The sequence below is a fragment of the Schistocerca nitens genome, chromosome 7 (genome assembly GCF_023898315.1).
Source record: "Schistocerca nitens isolate TAMUIC-IGC-003100 chromosome 7, iqSchNite1.1, whole genome shotgun sequence".
NCBI classification, from domain to species: Eukaryota; Metazoa; Arthropoda; class Insecta; order Orthoptera; family Acrididae; genus Schistocerca; species Schistocerca nitens.
Window position 1 is genome coordinate 507,451,871 of NC_064620.1, and position 5,515 is coordinate 507,457,385.

At 44.1% G+C, this 5,515-nt stretch overlaps 1 pseudogene; it reads right to left on the reverse strand.

Moving 5' to 3' along the window:
* Window positions 1-1,255: 1,255 nt before the first annotated feature.
* On the reverse strand, window positions 1,256-1,373 carry LOC126196194 (5S ribosomal RNA; annotated as a pseudogene).
* Window positions 1,374-5,515: the final 4,142 nt, after the last annotated feature.

The window sequence follows — 5,515 nt, forward strand, 5'->3', positions numbered from 1 at the left end:
ACATTTATTAATGGTATCATTCCATTTACTGTATGGAACTGTATATACTGTGTTTTATTAAATTTTAATGAGAGCCCATTTAATGATTTTCTGAGAAACATCTGAAAGACACGCCAGAGCTATAGAAACAGCAGGTCTCAAACAATAAAGGCCACTCTGCTGAAGCCTTCTGTAGACCGTTTCCCTCGATACAACACGTCCAGGGGGATCTGTGAAGTCAGATGCCAGTTGCAGTGCAATACTAAGGCGGCAACGTCATGCCCTTCCAGCCAAATAACGGTCCACTCTTTCTTTATGTCACACGTGGCAGGGCCTATGGTGGTCTCCACGATACAGTTTCGTTCTCATCTGGAAAACAACAGAACGATTCACATCAAGCCATCGGGCCACATCAGTTTGCAACTTTTCTGCTTCCATGCTTCCTATTACCGTCCACAGCTGAGAGTCTGGCAGGCGTCTTCTCTGTGCCATACTGCACCGTATCTGGCTGTGTACACAGCGATTGTGAATGTGGGACTACCCTGAAAACACTACCCTGCTTCATCGGTGCTCTGACGTCATTTCTAGCGTGGTTGTCCATTCATCGGAATGCCGTCTTCCGTGCAGAACACGATAGTAACGACATCTATTGACAGTTTGTATGGTTTTATCGTGAATTAGACACATCAGGGAGAAACAGCAGTTTGTCGCTTTAATTTTGGGCACCAGTGCATATGTGTTCGTACAAGTTTCTTTTTCAGATCAGAAGGGAAGAGCTTTTTATATTTCTGTAAGGAATGAAGAGGTACTCATACTCTCTTGCACACTGCAGTTACGTGCTCTGTCCAGTTTAGATCCTCTGCGGAAGGAGAGAAGTTGATTTCGTCCCATTTAGCAGAAATTTGGGTATTGTGGGTTTCAGAAGCTGTAGAACAGAAGCTTTGGAATAGAAGGGAGAACAGATAGAGGTACTCAAGGTACCATCCGCCGCACACCGTCAGGTGGCTTGCGGAGTATGGATGTAGCTGTAGATGTAGATTAGCATCATGTTGAATAGAACGACTTCAGCTGCATGCACTCCGTCTTAAGGCCACAAGTGGCCCATCGGGACCATCCGACCGCCGTGTCATTCTCAGCTGAGGATGAGGATAGGAGGGGCGTGGGGTCAGCACACCGCTCTCCCGGTCGTTATGATGGTTTTCTTTGACCGGAGCCGCTACTATTCGGTCGAGTAGCTCCTCAGTTGGCATCACGAGGCTGAGTGCACCCTGAAAAATGGCAACAGCTCATGGCGGCCCGGATGGTCTCCCATCCAAGTGCCGGCCACGCCCGACAGCGCTTAACTTCGGCGATCTGACGGGAACCGGTTTATCCACTGCGGCAAGGCCGTTACCCATCAGCTGTATGAAGTATCCTTATTTCTGACTCGGGTAATTACGCGGCGCTAGAGCCATGTCTTCAAAGATACATATTAATTTTACTATTTATTCCAAACGATAAGCAGTAGATGACCCAACATTCTTTGACCAGTTGCGACAAAACATTTTAACCGTCAAGAGGTCGTTCGTCCAATTTGAAACAGAACAGAATGCAGGGAAACATCATAACGATAGAGGAAAACTAAGGCTTAACACTGTCGTGACAATACGAGATCCGCAGTGGCCACCTACGTCGTCTATGTGGCTGTCAGACGTATGCAGGCGTCTGAAACAGGTACGTGGAGCTCTGAACTGAGCCGTGCCAAGGGCTAGCAGCAGTCGGCGATGCACCCAGTGTGCCGTTCCCAAGCCGGGAAGTGTCCTCTCAGCAAACGTTAAAGTCTCCGGGGCTAACTTTACCCGTCCATCTTCCATCCCCACTCTTCCTCCTACTAGCATTAGCGCGGCTCTCCCCTCCCACCTAATCCCACTCCAGTGGCTGAAGCTGGCAGTATGGTCGGTTTACTCGGAACTGAAGTTCAAATGACGAGTCACTCAAAGCGGCAGCTATATCGCCGTATTTCGCTGTTTCCCGTTACAATTAGCAGTATTCCGTTTCCGCGCAACAACGATGTATCACAAAAACGTCAACTTTGGTACGACTTTTTACAGATAAATGTCAAGGGCGGCAAAAGCCTTTAGCAGATGCAGTTATAAATAATACAGAAGTTTAAATTTGCATGCTTTTGGCGTAGCACAACGACCAAGAGTTCCGCTTAGAGCGCCGAGCGGGAAGGTTCTAGTTTATTTCACTTTCCGCATCGCCGCTTGTGTGAAGTTTCCCTCGTTACTGTTGTTCTGTCTGCCGAGTGAGTCGTAGCACCTCGGCTCCGCCTTAGTGTCTGTGCCGGCTGGAGTGGCCGAGCGGTTCTAGGTACTGCAGTCTGGAATCGCGCGACCGCTACGGTCGCAGGTTCGAATCCTGCCTCGGGCATGGATGTGTGTGATGTCGTTAGGTTAGTTAGGTTTAAGTAGTTCTAACAAGGGAACCTCCCCATCGCACCCCCCTCAGATTTCGTTATAAGTTGGCACAGTGGATTGGCCTTGAAAAACTGAACACAGATCAATCGAGAAAACAGGAAGAAGTTGTATGGAACTATGAAAAAACTAGCAAAATATACAAACTAAGTAGTCCATGCGTGAGATATGCCATATTAAGGACAACATGAGTTAAGGAGCGCCGTGGTCCCGTGGTTAGCGTGAGCAGCTGCGGAAGGAGAGGTCCTTGGTTCAAGTCTTCCCTCGAATGAAAATTTTACTTTCTTTATTTTCGCAAAGTTGTGATCTGTCCGTTCGTTCATTGACGTCTCTGTTCACTGTCATAAGTTTAGTGTCTGTGTTTTGCGACCGCACCTCAAACCCGTGCGATTAGTAGACGGAAGGACGTGCCTCTCAAATGGGAAAACACGTCTGATATATTCTATACGACACTGGTGACGGCATGTGCGTCACATGACAGGAATATGTTGTCGACCCACCTAACTTGTACACTTTGCGAATGGGTAAAAAGATTCTTCTACCTTGCCCGGTTTAGGTTTTCTTGTGGATGTGATAATCACTCCCAAAAAAGTGTCACATAAACTGCAACAAATGTATGCAACAGTTTCACAGTCGCACAGTTTTCCCTGTGCTCTGTCAAAACATATGTTTTTAACGTTTTCAAATTTTTCCGTGTGTAGACGGTCAAATCCTGGATATGTCCAAGCAAATCTGAACGTGTCCTGGAATTTTGGAGAGCGAAGTTGATTATGTGTGAGTGCCTGAACTTTGATAATTCACGCACGATAACGTAAACAATACTGCTCTGTGTACCTGTGCAGCTTCGTAAAATCATAGAATCACAGACACTAAACTTATTATAGTGAACAGAGTCGTCAATGAACGAACGGACAGATCACAACTTTGCGAAAATAAAATTTTCACTCGAGGGAAGATTTGAACCAAGGACCTCTCCTTCCGCAGCTGCTCACGCTAACCACGGCAACACGGCGCTCCTAAGCTCACGCTATCCTTAATGTTGCATATCTTACGCATGGACTACTTAGTTTGTATATTTTGCATATTTTTTCATAGTTCCATACAACTTCTTCCTGTTTTCTCGATTGATCTGTGTTCAGTTTTTCAAGGCCTATCCACTGTGCCAACTTATAACTAAATCTGAGGGGGGTGCGATGGGGAGGTTCCCTTGTAAGTTCTAGGGGACTGATGACCTCAGAAGTTAAGTCCCATAGTGCTCAGAGCAATTTGAACCATTTTTACTGTCTGTGTTCGTCTACTTGTAGCGGCGTCGGCCGCTCCACTATGGCTACCATGGTTTCCACGTGAAAATACACTGTGAGCTTTACTTTCGATAAAACAACGCAACACGTGCAGCCCGGGTTCCTAGAAATCCACGGCTGGCTTGTCGATACAATTCACGTGAACTCTGTTCAGGTCACACCGCTTATTTTGATGCAGAAGGGGTTCAAGCATCGCGACAATTCCGTTAGTACGGTGTCACTTGCAGATGCTGAAATTCACGGTATTTATTTTCGAGTGCTCAACCTCCCGCTGGAAGTCAAAAATGGCTGTGAGCACTACGGGACTCAACATCTGCGGTCATCAGTCCCCTACAACCCAGAACTACTTAAACCTAACTAACCTAAGGATATCACACACATCCATGCCCGAGGCAGAATTCGAACCTGCGACCGTAGCAGTCGCGCGGTTCCGGACTGAGCGCCTAGAACCGCTCGGACACTGTGGCCGGCGCTGGAAGTCGATGATAACTTTCTAAAGAACATATTGACTCCTTACGGTAACGTAAAAAACGTCCGTCGTGAACGCTGGTGTACTCAACACAAATTACAGTGTTGTAGTGGAATTCGTTCCGTGCAAATGCATGTCAAACGCGATATTCCATCACGCTTACAAGGGTATGGTTACCCCGTTCGCGTCATGTATACTGGTCAAGAGGGAATCTGATTCCTTTGTAATGAAAGTGGATACGTTCGGTTTAAGGGGCTCCGGAAAGGCTCAAAATCATGAAAAGTTCAATTTTTACTTTTTTGCGTTTTCTGAATCTGCAGACTATTACCTTTTAATAGATATATAATTTATTCAATTCCGAAGACTACAACTATTTTTAAATTTTTTTTGAAATGTGTTCTACATGGGCGTGACCCACTGTGGCGCTGTTAAAATGCTGCCAAATGGTGTTATTATTAACGTCCGTGTTCATCAGGTACATTTTATTGATGTGAGATAAAGTATGTGTTGTGGCTAACGTGTGATGGTTCAATATATATCGCTGGTGTGATTGTCGATTGTTTCATGTTTATTTACTCTGTCGTTATCTCTAAAATATTCGTAATTAATTCTGTTTCTTGAGTCTCTGTTTTGTTGAAGTATAATAATGAGTAAAAGTAAAGTTATTAGAAATCCTCTGAAGGCTTTTAAGAAAAGGAGAAATGTTGGAAAGCCAAGGTATTTAGAAATATGGGAATGTAGATAGGTTCTAACATGGTACGAGCGATGCTTGCTTTAGACAAGAAACGCCTTCGGGCTGCAGACAGGGCTGTAAAGAGTCTAGAAATACAAGCAAGAGTAAACAGGAGGAGGAACAAGAGGAAGCTGGAGGAGGAGTTTGCAGAGGATGAAGATAATCCATCCTATGGACCTGGAATGCACTAAAAAGTTAATCCAATCTTTTTCGCTCGATTCCCAAAACTTTTATTTTCTCATACTAATTACATGTTTTCTAAGGATCTTCCAAACATATTTGTTTCAAACTTTCAGTAAATGTTACACAGTACCTTCTGCATAATTTAACACAACCTTTTTCCAAAAAACTGTATATTTTTGAATATATAAATAAAAAGTTGCAAACAAATGTTGTGAATTTTCATTACAATTGAAAAAAAATCATCTTTAATAACTCAACTAAAATTTTGTAAAATCCCTGTGTTAAGTTGTAGCCCATATTCCAATAAATAATCTGTAAAAAGTTCAACTTCCTACCTCAAATACTTTGTGAGGAAAGATGTAATTTATAAGCGTTATTTTAACATTGCAAGTAT